This window comes from Aythya ferina (assembly GCF_964211825.1).
Source record: "Aythya ferina genome assembly, chromosome: 13".
NCBI lineage: Eukaryota > Metazoa > Chordata > Aves > Anseriformes > Anatidae > Aythya > Aythya ferina.
In genome coordinates, this window is record NC_140311.1 from 11,545,658 (window position 1) to 11,569,084 (window position 23,427).

Consider the following 23,427-nt stretch of genomic DNA (forward strand, 5'->3'; position numbering starts at 1 on the left):
AAACAAAATTCAAGCAAATTTACAGTATAGTCTTAGCCTTCACACAACTTCAGCATCATGGTCAGCACATCCACAGCCACCTCCCTGCTGAAGTTCAGCAAACAGATTTTGAATCAAGGGTGGGTCATAATTCCAAATCAATACACAAATTTGACCGCAAAACTACCACTTTATCCCTCCAATCAGGCCTTTGCCAGTATACTTCAGCTGCCATCATCTTATCCAGGAGAGCACAGCCAATATTGAACCCTAATTTTTGTTTAGTGTGTTAAACTATTTTTAAGTCCAATTACTCTAAATCCCTTAAAAACTAGGGGACAAAAACTACAAATTGAAGTAGCTCGCAGAAAATCAACTTTAGCAGCATTTCTCATTCTTTGAGCGTTACCAAAAAGTATTTTTAAAGAGGTCAGAAGGAATTGAAAAGGAGAATAGTAATTGATGTTACAACCGTTTATAGGAAAAATAAAGTTGCAAAGACATTCAGTTCTTCATCCATCCTTTTTTCCCCCTCTTCTTTTGGAAGCTTACTGTGTATTTGCACTACTTCAGAAAAGAGGGGAAAAGGTACAACTCTATTGCACTGGAAATAACCACCCAGTCATTGACAAATAACATTCCTGTAGCTATAAGCTGTATTTATTCTAGCTCTCTGGTAGGGAATAGCATCACTTTTTGCTTGAAAACAAATCTTACTGGAAAAGTTTACTGGTTCTAGCAAACCTTTCATCCATAAGAACTCTTCTGAACCAGATGAAGTTTTCCATCACAAGCAGATAGAATAAAAAACAAATAAATTTAATAGACACTCTGTCCGGAACAATCCATATTTACATAAGCTCAGTACAACTATTGGCTTATGTAAACTCTGATTCACAGAAATAATCTGATGAAGTTATTTGGCCTAAATTATTTCACTGTCTATGCTGTTCCCAGCGTCTACTTTCCCTCAATATTTTAATGATCTTCCATCATCATCACAAGGTAAATTTTAATTTATTCTTGGGACTGTTATGTGTACTTATAAGTGAAATATTCTTAGATATGGATAACTCAAAATAGCTTAGATAGCCTAAGGCCTAAATATATATTTTTTTTTTTAAAAAGAAAGCAAACCTTGAAGCAGTAAGGAAGTATTTGTTCACCACAATTTCTCTTAAAAAAGAAAACAAACAAACAAAAAAAAAACCACACTACTATAATGTTTCCCTCAAATTACTACTGAATTACACCAGATAATCAAAAACCCATGGAACACCACTGAGTATAGAGGCAAGAATGTATCAGAGTGTATTAGAAGTGGTATTCAGACATAATTACTGTTATATCCTCAATTAGTAAAGAAAGTAGTTATAGCTTTAAACACAAAGAAAACATGATTCAAGTACTGAAGTTAAATAAAAAAAAAAAGAAAAAAGAAAAGACAAATTGAACCAGCAGTGGCATAGCAATTTGTTGTGAAATCATCAACAGGTAAGTTCTCAACACTCTCAGTAACTACATTCAACAGAATGAAATTTCCACCACAGAAACCTTCTCTGCTTTCACATAATTATAGCTATAAACTTACTTAAGCTATATGAATATAACTCCAAAGTATTTAAGTTAAATATGTAGCTCTATGAAAGTTAGACAGAAAAGTTTCATGCACAAATGCTCAGTATTTGTGTGGGTATATCACCTTCGTGGGTGTATCAGCAAAATAATCCTTTTTTCCTTCTGAATGCTTGGTTGCATCTTAAAACAATATTCCAGCATCTTTTAGACATTTATAACATGTAAAAACATCACTAATAAAAACCTCAATCCCAACTGTAGTTGAGGTCTAATAACAGTAAAAATAAGAATACTTTAAGAAACAAACAAACCAAAACCAGTAGTTGATTCCCTCCAGGCAGCTTGCACATATGAAGTGCTAAAATCAAATAAACTTTACCTTAAATAACAATCAGAATTAGCATCCTGTATCACATACATGCTTGAATGCTTGAACGACAATAAACTAGAACACACAACTAATTAAATGTTCTTTTAAGAGAAAACTGCTGATAACATTTTGGTTCAAGTGTATGTTTATTTTTTTGAGAAATAATAAACATTCAAAAGCATGCACCAGAATACAACTACACAGACTCAAACCCCTTCTTTTTGTATCATAATATCAGGGAACAACTTCAGTGAAGAAATAAACCTTATAGATTAGGTACTAACCTCAACTGCTCAGTAAACCTCAGGAAAACTTCCCTGTAGCCCCTTCTGAGACTGATAAAAACTACCTGGGAAATATGTTTCAGCTGGGCCAAAATGGAGCCTGATGAGGCCCAACGGGCAGTGAGGGATATCAGATGAAACAAATAACATCATCAAGGATGCTGTGCAGGGGCACTGTTATTCATCAGCTTTGAGTTTGCTTGATGTGGTTTACAGCAAGACAAAATCCAGTCTTTTCTATGCTGTATCTGCCTTGCTTTTGTGGTTGGGGGAACTTAGCATATCTTCCCTGGGGTCTGCTGAAATGCTCTTTCTCTCACTAGGATGTGCTGTCTAACTCTTGAATCCTATGCTAGTCCTGTTTAACAATGGAACATAAGAATACATATGAAATGGTATACAATAAATGGATGGAATGTAGTAGCCTTTTCCAAGTGAATTTTCCACAGTAACCCTTAACTCCTCAGAAGAACTTGTCTATTGTATCAGACTGTAATAAAGAACTTTATAGAAATGAATGGTTTTTCCTTTTTACACTTGCACATTCATGCCAACTATCTGAAAAGCAATCTCCATCCAGTGGTTCAAATTACTTGTCTCTAGTTGAATAAGGTATTCATAAAATGCCTCCACAGTTCTGCATCTCTACTATTGAGAAACAAATCATTTTGCCTTACAAGTTTTTATGTCCTGTGTATTTATTATTACTATTAAGTTTTCTCCCACTGCAACACTATTAATATTGATTTTGTAATTAAGTGAACCAAAACTCAAGCTGTGAGCTTGAGTGCTCCACCATTTGCTGTGTGCTACAGACAAGGACAAAGAAAAGCAAGTAAGGCTTTATTTTAGCTGAACACTTCACAAAGATGGCAGAAGGAAACTTCTTATCTCCTGTATGGATTTCTGTCAAGCTGTCACAGTCCAAATACAGATATCCTTCATGCTCCAAAGTCTTGACCCCTGTCCACTAGTTTTCATCCAAAGTTTAGCATGTCTAAGCTTGAGTTACTGGCATGCTTTTTTATTTTAAGGAAAAAAAATATCAGGCACATCAGTGACTATTATGCCCTCTATATTCAAACTATGAATTAAAAAGGACAGAGACCAGGTGTGGAAAATGTCATCTCAAAATGGAAGTTATGAGCATGTCAACAAGAGAAGACATAATGAAGTTTTACAGCCTGGATTGTAATGGTTATTACCACAGACAGCTAAAATAAAAATGAGGCTAATGCTTGACATCACACCTCTATATGATAGGCTTGCTTGCTTCTAGGCAGACAAATTGATTTGTGAAAAAAGCTTAAACTTCCACTTGGGAAAAAAAACAAATAAACAAGGTAACAAAAAAAAAAAAAAAAAAAAAAAAACAAAAAAAAACTCCACAGTACACGTCTTCATTTTCATTTACCTTTTCTTCAGCTGCTAACTAATTCTTAAGCCCATTTACTTCTTTGAAAGCTGTCTGTCACATCATTACCTCAGCTTCCAGGGCAGCTGAGGTAATGATACACAAGTGTATGGCACCTGTGAAGTCAGTTAGTCTTTAGAGAACTTCAGATTAGATGGTGAAAGAATTGTTAGCAAAAAATCTGTCTCAGTTGTGCAGCCCTGAGTCAGGAATAAAGTTGCTGATCATGCTAATTAGTGGTCAAATTGCACATGCTAATGAAGAACAAGCTGAGTAAGAAAAAGCCAATTGTGTTTAGATATCAGAGAGAAAATCCTGTCTCCTAGGACTTGTATGCAAAGAATTTTCATAGACATCACTAATTACTATTCCAGTCAATACTAAAAAATACTTGTATAACAGTGGTACTTACCTGGTGCTTTAGCTATGCCACCTTATCTCCCCCAAGAATCACGATCCGCTAAGCCGCATCCTTTAAATTTACTATCTAATCTCTGTGAGTAGACACTGTGAATATACAGGGGTACAGACAACATTTTTTCTGATTAAAGCCTAACAGTTCTTTCCTCATGATTGAATCCTACATCATAAAGCCTTTACCTACACTTTGGACTTATTTTACTTCCTAGATCACTGCCCTTCCTAAGACCTACATGATAAATCTCATTATTTCATATATCACCTTAGCAAAAGTACTAATCATGCTTAAACCTTCACTACTTTGGTTAACTGATATCAAGTCCACACAAATGTAAAGAGGGAAGTGAAAACCAGTTCAAAATAAGAGAACATCTTCAATATATGTTTATTTCTTCCCATGGCTTACTAAAGAAATGTTTCATATGTCTTTCTGTCCTTGATACTCAGTTGTAGTATCAACCAAAAGATAAATGTTCCATGGCATAAAGACCATGCCTTTGTTCATTATGGAAATGTAGAGCCTGAGTTCCTTCAAACATTAGGGGAGTCAATGAAGAAATACAGTAATAAACTAGCCAACAGAGAGGTCTGGACTAATGCTAGTCTGTACAAAACTAAAAAGATTGTACATGGGAATGAGTCCTCTTAAACAGAATCAAGAGACAAGAAATAAAATAAAAGACAAGAGTAGAAGTTTAAAATGTAGCTACCAAGGTAAGTAAAAAGTAGACAATTTTATCAGTGCTGTATTAGTGCATGAAAACGGAGGGAGAGGCCAAGTAGCTATTATTTTTACTTTTACTGATGCCAGACATACAAGATAGCGGTCTAAGAGATAATAAGCAGACAGAGAAGGAGAATTTTCTACTGGAAAATTTACTGGCATTTGATTGATTGTTGTACAGTTAATTAAATGCTCTTCATTAAATTTGAGCTCAGTGGGTAATGGTTGTGCTTTGCTTTATACTACATATATTTTGTATAAATATGTGCATTTAATATTTTTGAAAGAAAAGTAATACAATTTTTTATTAATCTGATTTTATATATATATATTTATATATATATATACATATATATTTATATATACATATATATTTATATATACATATATAAATATATATGTATATATATATATAAGTTTTAACATATTAGGTAAAGAAAACCAACTGTATCCATATTTTTTTTCAGGCAATTCTGATTAGGAAAGATGCCAAAAACATTTATAATTAAGAGTTCATCAAACAAGGCTTGTTTCATTTGGTTGTAGATTGTAGGTTCATTTGGTTGTACGTTTCATATGCTTGTTTTAAAAGCAATGTTTTAAAATTTAATTTTTATGACTGCAAAAATAAAATATTTGTCAAAACAAAAAAGATGAAACTCTTATCAAATTCCAACATTTTTCTAATACTTTTTCTACTCCCACCATTTTAAGTTTTTTTTTTTTGTGTGTGTGTGTGTCATACAAAAAGCCTCCAAAGTCAAGAGTAAAATCCATTATGAGAAATGACTGACGTCATCCAAAACTAGTTTAAAAATGATGTAAATTATACACAGTTATTAACAAAAGGGCAAATCTGTATTGCCAAGAAACACAGTACAGTTACCCTTATTATTGCCCAAATTTAGTGGTAAAATTGCATACCTGAGCAATCACTATGATCAATTTCCTATAATCATGAAGTGAAATAACATTGGTGTTTACTGAATGTTGTGAAATTCTCTAATTTTAACACATAGAACCAAACCTGAAGAACATCTTCGGCTGCTAGTCAAGCCAACGCTACAGAGGACAACTTCTCACCAAAACAGGGAGTGTGCGGTACAAACCACCTTTTTGAGATATTTCATGTAAATTCACTTCCTCTAATTTCATTTACCTAATCCATTTATGCTTTCTGCTGCGTTTATTTTCTCTTTTTCTAATAATTATTCTGTTGGTTATTTTTCATGTGGAGAAAGGGAAATCATAAACCAGGCTGGAGGAGAGGGAGGTAAAAAATGGGGAAAATCAATCAATCGAGCAAGCAAAAACCAGAGCTCTGAGAAGATTCATCTACACTTCCTAGAAAACAGAGGTATGGAGGCCTGAACATTCTTTTTGCCTCTCACCCATAGGCCAAGAACTCAGAGTAACTCTGTCCAATACAGGTAACGCGTTTTTGTCATCTGCAATGACATAGTCCCTGGACTGCTCAAGATGCAGTAGAGCACTGCCTCATTGGCAGTTTTACAGCTATGGATGGCTCCCCTTTGAATCTATTGCCCCAAGTTTGTTTGTTTATTTATTTTTAATTCAAAGTTCATGGAAGCAGAAGTGGTTGGCAGTAGCAGAATACTTTTTTATGTGAACAAAATAAATGATGATATCTGGAAAAGCATCATACATTGCATTTTACTTCATGCATAGCTCTGACAATTACAAGAAAATAATAATTTAGAATCTCAACACTCTCAGGAAAGGTAATTTAAAAATGTTACTACAGATTTCAGCAAGCAACAATTACATTAAAGCAAAGAAATAAAATGAATTTTTAGATCATGCAAGAAAATGCTACATGTATATGTGAAGTAATGACTTTATGCTCCAAATCAGCTTATATCTTCATGCAAGGAAATTTAGGAAGGAAAACAGATAATAGTTCTTCTAGTAACTAAGTACTACCTCTCCTGACAAAGTAATATGTATTAGGTTTAACAAATGCTATTTGCATTGAAGCTCAATGGAGAGGTTTCATTTACATGTATCACTTACTGGTATCAGTGATGTCTATCCTTCACATTATCAGTCTTGAATAAATGAATTTTCTACTTACAGCAAAATTTAGGAGATGGTAAAGATTGAATGTTTTCCTGTTTTTCCCCTCATATATCTGTTGCACAAGCTGCATATTTTTAACAACACATTTAAGTGAATGTGTGTGTGCTTAATTTTTAAGGTATTTTTTTCTTCTAATGTATGTTGGTGTGTGCACAAATTGTGCACATGTCACACCTCTAACAGACTGACAGGACCCCTTCTGGAATGCATGGAGCACAAGCCCTAAAAATGTGCCAATTTATTTAAATTTTATGAATTACACCTTGACGTAAGTGGTTCCTCTTCTCTCAGCAGCATCTGTCAACAGACCACAGACACTTCATCACTTTTTCCTTGTTAAAAATTTCAAAATTGAACTGAATTCAAAATTGAACTTAATTGTTCAGTGGCCTGTCTATACAGCTACATATAACAGCTACAAATGAGCAGAAAAAAAAAAAAAAAAAAAAGTTTTGTAGTGATGATAGAAGTAGCCTTCCACTCTGCATTAAAGAAGAATTCAGGAGATTATATGTTTACTGGAGTCTCTATGATCCCAGTAAGATAGATTATGCATGAGCAGAGTTATTTTGCATAAGTATGTCTTTTTTTTGTGCAGTATATTTGATCCATTACAACACCACGTATGATTTATTGCAGGTGACCGCTAGATATTTTATGAACATCTACCAGTCTAGGCTTCCAAGTACCAATGTACCAAGAAAAGCCACCAAAAGCTATAAAAATACAGCATAAAGGAAATTTTTTTTTTTTTTTTTTTTTTTTTTTTTTTTTAAGAGACAGGTTTTAATGGGAAATTTCATAACAGAATGTCTGGATACATTAGCAATCACTACTGGATCAAACTGCACTTGGCTATCTATTCTCATGACTTAGGAGATGGCTGTGTTTCTACCCACAGACCTCCATCTCTATTCCTATTTTACAGTAAGGGAATGTTGAAGCAGTTTAGAAAGGTTTTTACTGCTGCTTGACTTGTTGCTCAGAGACAGACAGGATTTTAGTCCGTGTGCCATCTTTCAGAAAATGTACTGCACTGATTCTCTATACCTGGCCTTGAAAGTAACTGCATTTTGCTGGAAATACTTCTTAGAATCAGTTAAATGGCTAGCATTCATCTTCTTTAAATCAAAGTAAAATTAAATCAAGCCAAATTGAAACCAGCTTTGCCTGCCAAGGAGTTTGAGAGAGCTGGCATCTCTAGAAGAATCCAATTGGGCTACAGCGATGGCAGAACTCTGACTGGAACCCAAACAAGTTTTATAGCAATGAGGATGTGTAGATAAGAAAGCCAGAACTGAAGTGTAACCACAGAATGTCATTCTTCAGGTCACAGGCAGCAGTCTTATAGCATGACATGAACTAAAATTACATACTTTTCACAGAGAATCCTCACAGATATAAGGAAAGGGATTGCACAAAGATCAAGAGAGAAACACAACCCTTACTGCCAACTTTTAGATTGAAAATTGACTTTTCTTAAGCCACATTTATTCCTCCTTTGCTGCATCTTTTCATGTCATCCTATTACTTCTTCCTTAAAAATATCAACCTGTAAACAATTAAAAAGTAGACAGATATACCACTACCAGGATTTCACTAGTCAGTCATTATCAGCATAGGAATGATTTTCCCATTTAGATTATTCCTTTATCTGATTGCATAGTAAATATATATTGGCTTCATTTTATAGGATTTTCTATCCATACCTTTCATACATTCATGTTAAAAAGGAGTTATGTCTGAGTAACTAAATATGAAGATCATGTGTATTTTGCAATGGTTCCACATTTAGCATTCCTCTTCCAAAATACTACAAATGTTAATATACAAGTGTAGATGTTTATGGCTATGGATGTTAAAACTGGATAGTACAGTTATTTCTCTAATGTCACCCTAGGGTACCACTGAAATTGGATTTACAGCATTTAATTTCTCCAATAAGTATAGCATCAGCCATAGAACTTATGTAAACAGTACTCATAGAAATAAGATGATGAAGCAGAGATTCTTCTTTCTCCAGTAGCTTCAAATATAACCCTATTATGATATATAGCCATTGCATGCAATAAACAAGCAGAAAGCATGACTAACTTTTCAGCTGGCATAATGCAAGCTGTAGCAAGTTGCAGAAAACCATGCTGGCAACTGAGCAGGTCCATTTCCTTTTACAATTGGAACAAGTGATGGATGTTGGTGTCTTGAAAAATAACAAGGCCAGAAAACTGGATTCACAGCTCTCCAACTGAAGTAGTTTATTATCTGGCTCTGACATAAAGAAAAGGAATTGCAGACTAAACAAAACATATTTAAAAACCTGTAGTGGAATATATGTATTTATGCCAGCCCCGCTTTGGTCTGGAATACAGTCATTACGTTTCCCCCCGCTTCCCAGTGGCCAATAACTGGTACATTAACTATGCTCCATGAAAGATACCCCTCATATGAATTCAGTCATATACTGGCAAATCAAAAAGAATGGGTAAACTCACCCATCTGATGCACATGAAAAACAAGCATTATGTTGCTTAACGTATTAATTCGCTTTTCTTTATGATTTAGAACATGATTTATATCAGCTGGAGTTTTACTCTAGGGCAATAAAATCAATGTAGTTTTCTCCCATGGAAGCATCTTTATGTCTCAGTTTTGCTACCTTATCTTTCCTAGGCAAGCAAATCTCAATCCACTGGAAATAGGGCAAAGTTCTTTACAGCACACGCTTCTCTTCAGTTTATCCTCTATTCCTAAATTTACATTTTTTTGACATATATGTACATGTATTATGTTATTTGGAAACTGCAAAAAGGAACCCTTTCTTTTCTGTGTGTGCCTACTGCTCTACAGAATTCCAGAAACAACTCAGGGATAAGGAAAGGTTACCAATGAAAATTAAATTATATTTTTATTTTTTTATGCATGCTATAGGTTGCCAATACTAAATACAGTTTGTCATCTTTTCAAAATCTTAATTTTCTAAAATCAGAAACAGAAAACTTTGATTTCTTTTCCTCAAGTGGATATAATTTAAAAATAGTAATTAGTGTCCCAAAACATTAATTAGATCACCATACATTAACATGTATTTTAAGTCACCAAAAGGAAAGAAAAAGAAAACAGAAGAGAAATAAAAAGAAAAACATTTGAATAAAATTGTAACAAAGATTTAAAAGAACCCAAGACTATATATATGGACAAGGTGAGAAACATTTCACATTTCTCATTCAAGGAAATCACTTGAGTAAACATTTCTTAAAAGGAGAGTTTGAATGTCCCTACTTCTGATTCCTATTCTAGCTCACCAAAAAGCTACCGGGACAACTTTGATGTGAAAGCATTATTTGTCACTTACCAGATATATCTTATTCACTGCTGTCACATACTCCAAATTTCCCATTTATTCCTGTAACGAGCTCTGATTTCATGCAAACACAGAGATTTCATTGAGACTTCTTTGGATGCAAAGATCTTCTGAATGCACCTGATACAAATTCCTAGTCATGGGGGAACTATGCAAAATGCCCTCCAAACCCCCCGTGTCACACTGACCTGTGTGGCAAGATTGCCACTTTCATTCCTTTGTCATCCTGCCCAGAACCTCCTGCAATTTTTATCCTGGACTGGTAAAAAGGAAAAAGACTACAAGAAACTGCTTTATACTCATGGGTCTCTGACTGTTGCAAATCAACTTTTCCCCTGATTCTTCAAAATTCATTGTGCCTGTTTATTTATTTTATGAAATTTAGATTTGCCTTATATCACACATATTCAAAATACTTCAGAGTGCCATACAGTATGCTGATCAAAACCAAATAATCTGTTGCTTAAACTATGCAGTGCTTTTTCTTACACAGTTACATCATTTTGCATTCTGGTGGGGACAGGGAAAATTCCTATACATTATCTTGATTCTGACAGTGACCAGCTTAAACTTAGAAAGACGAGACTGAAATTCTTAAATTTAAAACACCAGCTTCACAAATATAACATTTCAACTACTGTCAGCCTAAAGTCCATTTGAAGCTGTCCAACTGAGTGTTATGTGGATTTTTTTCCTTCTACTTAAACAATAAAATATTCCTTCCAAAATTATTTGTGGCTGAATATTTTCATTGGAAAATAAAATACCTAAAGCAAATTATTACTTTAATTTCACAGGAAACTGGCTTTATGAAACTGCTTTTCTGTGAGGGTTTGATGTGAGTCATCATATCAAGTTGTGCCCCTTTGCTAATTTGCTTTATTACTGCAATTCTACATGTCTACTGCGACCAGTTAGAACTGATTAGAAATCACTGCTTGAGCTATTTAAAATGGCTACTTTAATTTTTTATTCTGTATTTATGAGGTGTCACATTTTATTTTGTTTACTTAATTGCAAGGGTTTCTTTATTTCTTTTACTTTCCATCTTTGATGCCTCAGCTAAAAATAGCTACAGCATATTTTTAATATCCAAAGATCCTGACAGTAATTAAGAGGTACATCATCATCCTAAGTTACTCTGTATTCATATAGCTTAGACCTTCAGAAGCAGCTCCAGTTTATCTGCTTAATTTCCATATGTATGTATATATCACATGGCCTACAGAGCAGTAGGTTATGGCTTTGCACTTCTCTGAAATGAACTATATCTTATAATAAAGGCAAATTCCTTGTATGAAAACCATGCCCCAATATTCAAGGGATTCAAAGAAGTAAATCTCACTGATTCGCACAAATGGCTGCAGTGCCCTAATTATGGCATTTTATGATTGAGGCCCTGAACTATCGAAGTTCTTAAGTATGTACTTAACTTTTAATTCAATAGAAGCATTCACCTGTTTGAAATGCTTAAATACTTTCATGAATTGTGATCCAAATAAAGTGAACAAGCAATGAAAAAGAGGCAATAAAAAGTACTTATGCAGTAAATACTCTGAAGCTTATTTCAAGAAGCTGCCCCATCCACTAGCTATGCAGCTGCAACCATCACAGGCTGCAAGCATACTCAGATTTGCTCATTCTAGGGGTGAAGCTGAAGCGCTCGAATCTGTTTCCTCTTCTTCCTTCTCTTCCCTTCTCTGAGGGTGTGCGTATCTGTCTTTTGCTGTGCAAAGCCATCCATCTCGAGACACCTATGCTCACCTCACCTGTTCATCTATGAAACTGTTGAGAGAACACAAGGTGAAGAATCAAAGATGAGGTTCTAGCTTCTTTACAATGCTTCAATTAAAATAATCATAATACAGTGGAAAGTTACAATAATGCTCTAACTAGGACATCTGTCCAATTAACCAAAGTTCTCAGGTAGCTTTTCTAAACAAGAAGTCATATACAAAGGAAATCTGTAGACTCACTGGACTAGACTCACCTCTCCTAAGAATAAACTCCCAACTTGCAATTAATTCTGCCTTTATTTGTAGTCTTTGGTCTTTTCTTTCATTTTTCTACAGCCATTTGAAACCCCTCCATTTATCAAAACATTTTACTAGTGTTCAAATAAATAGGCTTGATTTTACCTCTTTAATCTTGATTTTGGCTTTCATTTTGAGTTACCTACTTTATTCTCATGTGTCAGTTTAGATTAATTTGCTATGCTAAGTACTTGCCAAATAAATAATGAGCTTTCAAACGAGTCCATATGTAATAAGGCAAGGATTCAATTATTCCTAACACCATTAACATTTTACTACTGTATCAGGGCCTTAGCTGAAAATATGATAGACACCTTTAGGATTTCCAAGAGCCTCAGTATTTTACTTGCAAACCAATGCTACTGGTAAGACATTAGCAACTAATGATCTGTAATAATGACAAAAAGAGGGCAATTCTTTGCAGTGATCCCTACAACCAGGCATTCTCTATGTTCCTTATTTAGCTCCAAACTTAAATTCACAGAAAGTTCCTGCCAGCTGCTGGAAGCTATTATTTTGAAGAGGAGAAAGAGAATAAAGAGTCTAAAATTATGTAAAAAAGGATTTTTATTTTTATTTTTATTTTTATTTTTTTTTATTTTTTAAACAATAAATGTCTTTGAATTAATTTTGTTTCCTATATAATTGTCCTTAAAACCAATACTTGCAAGACAGCCACAGGTAAAGTTATTAGCTGCAGTTGAGGCCCACCTGTGTAGAAAACTAGATGTGAATTAAAGGTAGTCTCCTGCACATTCTGCAGAGATGACAGACCAAGAAGGAATGAGGAACAGAAGTACGAGCAAATGCCACACAACCTGCCAGTGGTATGTGGGGAAGGGGTCCTATTCCCAGCCCCTGAAGATGATACTGTGAATACCAGCATCTGGGCTATGACAGTTTGAGATACATTTGTATTCACTTTTCAAAAGGTAGCCTGTCTCCTGGGATGGAGCCCTTAACAAGTCAGATCTTAAAATATTCCAAAATCACCCACAAATTCCTTTGAGAATTCTATCACCAGCAAAGAGAAAGAACATTACTTGTTTGGAAAAAAAAATAAAATACACAGTTGCAAGGACTTGAATTTTCCCAGTTCTTTTCTGTAGTAATTTGGCTGATAGAAATTAAACATAGGTTTTTCTGAAAATACACAATCAAAGAGCGAAACCAGTCATTTGTTTTTATTTCAGAATTTACTTCCATAATTGCACATTCAGCACTTCTCCCTGTTTTATCACTAAGAATGGAGATAAGGAAACAGCTACTTGATCCATCAAGTCCAATCCTTTGCAATCCCTAAAAGCAAATAATAATATAGCAAGATCAACACTTACAAGCCCTTACACACTGCCAGGCAGAAAGCATTTTAACACCTTGGAAGAAACTAAAAATCACATATACAAAGTGCACAACTATAAGGTGTCACAGCAGAGTATGAAGGTATAAGGGAATAGCCAACATCACAGGTTTTACCAGCAGGAAGGAATTTATGAAACATTTTGAGGCCACATGGCCACCATTAAGCACTATCAAGTAGGCATTTACTTCTGGAGATCTGGAATCTGAAAAGTGAATAGTGTGTCCTGTACGGATCCAGTCTTTCTACTATGTGAATGAATCGCTGCACCTGGATAGACCCTAGGGCCTAAAAAAGGTGAAAAGTCTGTCAGAGGCCTGTATATGAATGCTGACACTGAACACCAATATCTGGCCAAGGGCAGCGGTGAGGCTCAGGGGGCAAAGCCCTGTCTCAAGGCATGTGCCCAATTCTCAGCTTTCACAGAAGGATGGCAGAATATTGCCCAGTGGACCAGTATCACTATTTACTCATCATGTAAAATGGGGATAATGATCCTAGCAGATAGACGACAGCTCTTTAAAGATCTCTGAGTGACTGTGCATTTTAGGTCTTTTATAAAATGTTTTTAAACTCTGCCAAATAAACAAAGAGCCATATAAGAGTACAGAGTTATCACTATTGATCTCAGCACTGTGATATTGGGTCATAAATCATACCATTGACAAAACCTACCAGTCAATGAGTTTTGCAACACCATCTCAAGTTTAGTTCTTTCTTATTTGTACATAAATTATTTTCCTACAAAAATGTGAAATAAAAGCAAGCCTTTTGCAATCTGTTGACCTTAGACCCTAGATTTTAATATTAGTAAACTCACACATATATACATAAGATGTTTTTCCCCTTTTCAATCTTCCCGAAAAGTTTTTCTTGCTTGTTTAACTGGATTGTTTTCAGTGGGTTTGAGTGCTGAGAAAATGGAATTATACTTGCAAATTTCCCTTTACTGGTAGTTGCCTGCATGCAGTCCTAGCCAGAATACAGCCCTTGGCACTAACAACCTTATAGCAAGGGAATGATATTTCCATTTGCAGTAAAAGAGTTAATGGGAAAAATCCATGTTCAGGGCAGTCATCTGAGGTCAAAGACTGTGAAGTGGTTTGGGGGCCAAATTACATTTCTGTGTAGGAAGCAAACACTGTTTTTCACATATTTCAAAATATTATACTTGATATTTTCCAGAAAAGCCTAAGAAGATGCAGTATAAGTAAATTTCAATGCATTCATTAATGAGCAAACTAAATCTTCAAGTTAGTTTGTTAAGTATAATTATGCTTAATTCAGTCATTTCTTTTTATTAGCCATTTTATGTTGCTGCAGTGATTATAGCCAAGTACATTTGCATGTGGGTTGGCAATGGAAGAAGCATCTTCACACAACGTTTGTCACAGACAAGGTGGACTTCAGAGAAACTGGTACTATATGATTGTTACTGAGCATGCTTGGAAAGTTTACAAGGAATAAACTAATTATTTGAACTTTCATAAATCTGTCCAAGAAGAAAATAGGTGTGCTGTGAAAGAGGTGAGCATATAAAATATAAACATAGCAGAAGCCCTGGAAAATAGGAGGGAGAGATTTTTATTATTTAGTAGTTGAGTGGGATACATGTAGGAGACCAGATTCATGTGGATCTGGTACGAGACTGCGTTTAAACTCCATCGGTTATGTGTGAGTGCCTAGCTGTAAGGCAAGAACAGTATTGTTATATCCAGAAAGAAGTAAAGGAAAAATATAAACTATATAAAAGTAGTGAAAAACCTAAAGAAGAATAGTTATTTCCATCTCAGTAAGGGTCAAATTCTCAAGTCCCCATCTCCTCACAGAACCCTAACGCCTGCCTGTGTACACTGAAGACATCTCCAAGACACGAGAGTATTTTTGAGTGCCCAGAGGCTATTATAAGTTTGAGAATATGCCTCACAGAGGCAGGAAGGCAGTGCTGCAGCTACTTATGACAGCTGTGAGATGGCCGTTGCACCTTCTGTCCCACTTTTACTGAGGCACCACAAGTGCAGCCCAGACCCCCGGTGTTGGCCACTGAGGACTGTGAAGATGGACTGGTGGCAGAGGTAAGGTGAATTGTGTGTGTATAGGCTTCTGCGGCCACAGATTTTAGTCTTGCGTTGCTGTTGTTGTTGTTGTTGTTTAAATGTGTTAGGAAAAGTACATTTGGGGGACAAAATGGAAACGAGTGGTTCCAGGGAAATATATTTAAAGGAGAAAAAAAAAAAAAAAAGCTCCATATGGGAATGTATACTAACTAAAAAAAAATAACAAGAAAGCTGTGCTTTATTTTAAAGGAATTATTTTTACAGCAGCACTATCCAAACATATGTCTGCTGACCAATTATGTTTTAAATGAGCATTCATTCTCTCACATGCTTTTACACATAGATATATTTTTATATCAGGGACATTATGAGTGACTGAAATATAAGTTTTGAAGTCGTCTTGATGACTACAAGCCCTAGTTGAAAAAAAAAATAAAAAGTCATGAAATATGCTAGAAATGAGGTTTTGGGTAGCCTACATGTAATTATTATATTTCACTGGGAAAGACAAACTAAATGATGAAATATGGGACTTTAATATGTATATAATAAACCAAGGAGTGGGTCATTCTGATTGTTGCTTCTGACAAGATACAGACCAGAAAACATGAGGCTTCTTCTAACCTAACCATACCTAAGTATGATTAGACTTCTAAAAGTGAGATATTCAGCCCAAACTATCTGTTCCTTTTCTTAGAGCCAAGTGAGACGGGTAAATGCCTCCAGAATATTACTTATCCCATTGATTTTAAAAGTCACATTTTGCATTATGTCTATGCTAATTTAATAAGAAGGTACCAACCACTCCAGGGGGCATTGCCTTTCACTCTCCACTTGTGTCAGTTTTAAGCTTCCATTGCCTCCTCTCTCCTGTCTCTCTCATTTGTCTGACAGCATTCAGGAAGCTAAGACACCACAAAACTAATCCTCTACAGAACATACAAATAATTTTCTTCCTGTTTCAAGATGAATTAAGATTTGCAGTGATCACTCTGTATTTTGACTTATGCAAGTATTTACAATGGCTTTTCTGTACTCTTGAATGTTAGAAGGAAGCATTTTTTTATTTTTTTAAAATCTATCCAAAGATAGATTTTAATGCCAGAACAGTCAAATCACGCAGTATGTTGAAAGGTTCATAGTTCAAGAGAAATAACAGAAGGGTAAGGGAGAAGCAAAATTGTGAACTTTCTGTATACATAAGATATTTTCCTTTTGGGAAGTCAGAATTCTACATTTTGTCACCAATTTGATAGTAGACAAATTGGATAATAGTTGAGGACAAATTTCATAGAAGTCAGGATGTTACTCTTAATTGCCATAGCCTGATCTATTTGCCAAAATAAATTCCCTGTATGTTATAATGAACTAGCTATTTATTTCTTAATGGCTGGGAATCAAAACAAATCTTGGAGGTCACTTACATTTGCAGGTTTTGTTCTGTCATTATACAGTCATAAAAGTTAATAGTCCTTGCTGCTTGCCTGGATTTGGCATTAAATTCTAAGATGAGTTAAGAGAATGTGTTAATTACCGTACATTACCATAAGAGTTCATGTGAAGCTACTTGGAAATTACAGTCAGCAGAGCTAATAGAGAGCTTTTTTTTTTTGGGGGGGGGGTGGTAATAGAGAAGTTTGGAGGGTCAGTGAGAGCTGATCTGTCAAAAGTGAAACTTTTTGATGGTATCTGTCATGTTTGATGAAAATTAATGGAAAAAAAAAAAAAAAAGATTTCTGGATTTCAAATAGGGATTGATTCCTATTCTCATTCCAGAGAGCATCAAGTCACTTCTTGAGGTAAAGTAACTCACAGCAGTATGAGAAATTTGGTGCTGAGTATCTCTCTCTGCTTGATTTGTGGTAGGTGTGGAATCTCTCTCAGTTTTCCTCTTTGCTGAGTGTATATGCAATCACCATCAGGCTTTGGGTTATTTTGTCAAGTGCTACTTTCTCTGAAGTTTTCATTAAAATACTTCAGAAAGATCTGGGTTCCTCCCAGTAAAGACAGGGAAAGATAACATGGATTTTAACAATCTTTTTTTTTTAAAGGATATTGTAAACCTGGATGGGAGACAGTTTTCCTATCTCCCAAATTTTCTTGTTTTTTCTTGAATTTGGGAGAGAAAGAAATGAAAGTAAATGTCTTTCAATAATATTAGTATTTCATTGTTGCACATTCCCAGTCACCGTACGTCTATCTCTCTATGTCTGAATCAGAGGTCACAAATTTTTTCTAACTAGATGCACTAAGAAAATGGGAAGTGACACTGATGCTTCTTTTCTTGCACAAATTAATTTAGCCTGCTCAGCCAAGATACAGGAAATAGCTCACCCAAGACACGAGTTATTGTCTGACTGTCTATGGAGGCTCAAACACCAATCTCCAAATTTCCTACCTAGGACTACAATACTATGAGCTGATTTGGTGTGAAGTGAAGGACTGCTTGTATCCACAACTGAGGCTGTTTTAACCCTTTAAGAAATCTGACAAGATTTCCTTACAGAAATGTGTATGTGGTGAGAGAAAGTACGGAACTAGAACCTGTATATTTTAAATGAAACAAGCTCTTATAAATTCTTTTCACATTTTACATTAAACAGTTGCTGACTTCCTTATGCAGCCATTTTCTGTACATGATGACTTCTGCTGGCTTTCAGCTGCACAGGTTGGCTGGTAATGAAGATCTCCCACAGCTGGGAATCAAATCTGATGAACGTATCATGGCACCTCATTCAGGGTTATGAATTTTCATGATGTGCTTAGGTCTTTTTTAGGATCTGGTTTTAAATTCTTCGTGCATGATTTAAGACACAGGAAGAGAGGCAGCATGCCAGGAGGTTCATATCAAATCCATCTAGCAGACTGTGGACAGAGAAATGTCTGTTCTGCCCTTGCAATGAGCAGCATCCTTGAAACTATTACTGTGCTCCTCAGCCTTGTAACAAGCATTGAACTGAAGCTGTCCTTTTTGCACTTCAATCCTAGTTATCACCTGTGTTGGAGACAAAACTTTCATTGACTTTATGGTGTTTGACACAGGCTGGCCCATAGTGGAAGTTGGCAATTCAGTAGTTTCTAGAAATCAGACAGTATCAAGCTATTGTAATATTTTTTATTGTTACTTTTTTTTTTTTTTTTGAGTAAATGAGAAATAAAGGGAAATGGGATATTATAAAATCTGTTATATAATGCATATTGAAAGAGACTTTAATGGAGATGAAAGAGTTAAGGAGGAGAAAGACACACACTAAAAATACCTAATTTCTTTTCTTTTTTTCCTAAATTAGTTTTCCCATCTGAAAGTATTTATAGATTATCTGGTGAATTAGAAGAGATGAAGAAATGTTAACTTTTAACTAAGAATTTAAGGAAAAAGAAAGAATAAGCATAATTATGGGCTAACTATTAGAAAAATTGTAGTGCTAATGTGTAGCAGAGGTCAGACTCCTCATAATTTATAATCAACATCAAGAGAATAGAAAACTGTTAAGAAGAGCTCCTCTTCCTCTGCAGAGCTAATAGCATTTTCTTCATGTGGATGTCTTTGTCAGTGAATACAATAAGCTGATCCATTAGACAGACCTATTCACTGTAAATCCACTTAATATTAATACCTAAAAGGTTTAAAACATGTTAGTGATCATCTTGCAAAGAGCTATTGTAAAAAGGCAGAACTCAGTTTGCCCTGTCTCATGCTGAGACAATGCTCAAGAACCAGGAATGTGAAAAGAATGGACAGATGGTCTTTAACACATAAAGTAGTATGATGGGACAATAGGCATGTGCTTGACTGTTGTTGACTGTCAAAAAACAATAAGCCTAGTCTTTGCAGAATGCTCAGCAGCCTAAAAAGCCGTTTCACCAACAGGATTTAAAGGTAGTAAGAGGTATTGTTATAAGAAAGCAGTAAATATGAATGAATGGCAAAAGGTCCATACTTGCATTCGAAATAGCCTTTTAGGTCTATGATGCTGGAAAATATAAATGTATAAGAGAGTCCCAAATTACCAGAGCTATGTTTGACTCAAAAAGAAGCCAAGGTTAATTTTCATCCCTTTAAAATCATAAACTTCTCCCAGTTAGCTGCTGAAATACGTCTCCACAGCACTGCTCTTTATACATATGCTCTTACACAAACCGTCCCAAATAGTTTTGGAACTGATCCACTAAAGCAATTAACATAATGTTTCCCTGACCCCATATTTTCATATTAGTGTATAAGTAAACATATGGTGAACAATATTCCATAGCATAAACCTAGGCAAATATACCTCTACGGCATTGCTTACCACATATTAAAAGCATCCTTTCTATGGAGCAAATAGAAAAGACCTGGACCAATGAAACTGTTTATAATATATACAATAAACTTCATTGGTTCTGCAAAAGTAGAATATATCACCGTGAATTTCAGCACTTTCTAATAGTATTTTGTCTATTGACTGTGTATGTGTACCTATGGATACATTCAGTAGTATTCCTTATAGATCAGAAAGGCTATTACAGATAAAGGATGAAGATACACAGATATGCTGAAAATCTGATGGTCAGGATAGATCTAATTGTCTGAATGTTATTTTGTAATAGAGTTCTGCAACAGCAAATCATCACCATCTTCACTATCTGGTCCTCGGAGGTAATGTTAGGAGTATCATGATAAAATTGGAGAAATCCAAAAGGCTGCTCAACAGTTACAGTATCCTTCAGATGTTGTCGTGGCCTGCTTGATGTGTGTACTGCCTGCAGCCAGTACAGGGAGATACATGTAGAAACCTCTACAGATAGAACGATCTTCATGTGTTTCATTTGTACATTCCCATGCAAACCTTTGGGCTTAACAATGTTTGTCTCCTTATGGAATGAGGCAGAGAGAGATACGACATTTGGTAGTTTCCTGTTGTTTTTATGCATAATTTGTATCCTTGAAGGAACACCTAAAAGCATTAGCTGTGGTGTGAACCTGTTGTGCCAGGCACTCTACAAACTGCAAACAAAAAGCTATTTGAATATACATCATGGAAATGTTTTCAAATTAATGTTGTGTTTTACTTGTAACTGGCAAGTGGTTGTTGTTGAATGTATGAATGTTTGCAGGGGCAGCAGACATCCTTCTGAGTGCACAGATACTTTTAAGTAAAAATACATTATATTTCAATATAATGTATTTCAATACATTATATTTCAATGCACTGTACTACAACACGAGGGAGCAAACATAATAGATATTGTGTCTGTGATAAATTCTCTGTTAATGCTAAAAGACAGTGTCTGTGAGATCTTTAACAGAAAACAGCATCATTTGAATGTTCACGTTTTCACATTTTCAGAGCTGCTGAGTACAAAAGATTATAGGTGATGAATGCATTATTAAAATATAAAATGGGCTTTGGGAAATAGGAGGAGAAATATCAATGTTATGAACAGAAGCTAACCATAGCTGCAATGTAAGAACACATTTGTATACAGTTTATTTCATTCCTGGAAGTCCAGGTATCTCAGGTTTTAAAAGCCTGTTGTGAAGAAAACCAAGATATTTTAAAATATCTACTGTTTCTGTGACAGTAGAAAGACAGCAACACTCTCCACTTGACCAAAGATTAAGAAAGGTGGAAGCGAGAAGGTATCTGCTAGCATGCTCAAGAGCTTGGTGCCCCGTGTCTTAGTGTCATTGAATTGGATTTCTCTCAGTAGTGCCCAGTGACAGGACAAGAGACAAAGAACAGAACTGAAATACAGAAAGCTCCACTTAAACACAAGAAAAAAAAAACTTTTTCACTTTGAGGGTGATCAAACACTGCAACAGGTTGCCGAAAAAGATTTTGGAGTCTCCATCCATGGAGATACTCAAAATCTGATGGGAGAAGGACCTGACATAGTCAGCTTTGGTATAGCTGATATACTATATCATACCATGTCATACCACATCAGCCCCAGCAGTGGGGCTGGACTAAACCATCTCCATATGTACTAAGTATCTCCTTCCAAAATTCTGTTAACCAGAAGATGTACTCAAAAATACAGAGACAAAATATTGGCATAGAAAAATGTAAGTATGACTTTGAAACTTGGAATGGTACCTCACCATTTTTCACAGAATCAGTGAGGTTTTCAGTAAGCTTAAGAATGACCTTTGTTTGGTTGTGTTAGACTTCACGCACAAAACATTTGCAAGTTATAAAAGGCAAATGGTGCCATTGGGAAAGGTCCTGAAAGAGACAGTACATGGGACTTTTCTTCTCACAGTGGAAAAGACTAGGGTGACAGGAAAACACATTTGTTTGATGAACTTTCAAATTGTTATTAATATGCGACAGAAAAGCAACTCATGCATGACTGTACCTAGTTATGGTGTAGTAAATGCTCTCATTTTTTACTAAGTGTCTGTATGTTGGGAACTTTGAACCCTGGTACATTCTCAGCATATTCAGCACGGGAGAATATATTGTGATTCCCTTTCCAATCCCTCCCCATTAATCTTAATGTGAGCTGAAAATTGGAGTGCATTTTTACACATAGACAGGGACGATTGGCAGACTTCCATGTGAAACCCCTGAGAGAAGAATAAGCTTATTCTAACTGAAATTTTATTGTAAACACTTAACAAAAATAAAACATTTTGTCCTTTAAGTAAGGTACTTGAGGACAGAGGTTCTGCAGGTAAGATTACTAGACAGTCCATCTGCATGATGGTATGGTAAATGCATGGTAGTGATGCAGACAGACAGCTGTGTGCCTTGGACTACAAAAGGCACATCCTGACCACAGAAAAGGAGGTTGGTTTCTAATCCTATGCACAGCTCAAGAATAACAAGCTGACCAAATTGACATGCCTGAAAAATATTTCTCAAAGTTATACAATGCTTCTTTAAGTCATTTATTAAAACACCATTACCTTAAGTAATCTGTGCTTTTTCCATATTGAATCTAAAGCACTCAGAATTCAGAAGCAGAGAAATATGAAAAATACTTCTACACATTCACTTTGGACAATTTTCATCATTTGCATGTGACTGTATCACCACTGGTAGTAAGGTGTTGCTCTTTTCTATCAATAGCTACATCAGTCCAGCTCCACTGAAGGGCAAGTGAAATGCAAATCACACAGAACACTGGAAACAGTAAGAATTGGGAATGCTACAGAATAAATAGATGATGCAGATCTCTTTTTAACAAAAGCATTTCAGAATCACGAAGCCATGCTCTGATTCTTTCTTAACACTAGGAAGCAATAGTCCAATTGGATTGTATTTGACTCCAAATTACCTAAACATTTTTGAAGTGCTAAGTCTGAGGCATAACATCAAAGCTTGGTTAAATCCCAGATCTAGTTGTCCTAGCTTACATCTTCATCTACAGCACTTCGTTCAATAAATTCCCCACGCTCACAATTCTTCAGCAACGTACATATTTATTGGAATTTATTAAAATTGCAAATACTGTCTTCTCTGTCTTTGGCAGTAAATAATAAATATATGTATATAAGGGCCTTTTTCAGATGATTTGTGCCTGGAGCAGATACTACATCATATTTTTAAAGCATCTAACAATCAGATTCTTTTATTTGTGAGAAGCAAGGGAGATATTCTTTTACCAGTTTAGCTTCTTATTACAAAGTCAAGGAAAGAAAGATTCAGACAAAATCTGCTCTGCTCACCAACATCAGTTCAAGTTTAAGGCTGATTAGAAGCTTTTTAACAAGACAAAGTTTTCCCATAAAATTCCATATAATTTGGCTCACAATATT

General features: G+C 35.3%; 1 protein-coding gene across 10 annotated transcripts in view; it reads right to left on the minus strand.

Moving 5' to 3' along the window:
* SLITRK4 (SLIT and NTRK like family member 4) overlaps positions 1-23,427 on the minus strand; it is a 268,817-nt gene that overhangs the window by 240,117 nt on the left and 5,273 nt on the right. For 4 of the 10 annotated variants that reach the window (XM_084535150.1, XM_084535153.1, XM_084535155.1 and 1 more), the window contains exon 1: positions 2,212-2,359. The exons of 2 other annotated variants lie outside the window; for them this stretch is intronic. The gene's annotated coding sequence lies outside the window, so the exon portion shown is untranslated. Of the gene's footprint in view, positions 1-1,936; positions 1,969-2,211; positions 2,390-6,864; positions 6,885-23,427 lie in introns of those variants that run through there. 4 more of the 10 variants (XR_014697696.1, XR_014697697.1, XM_084535157.1 and 1 more) reach the window with 4 other exon arrangements.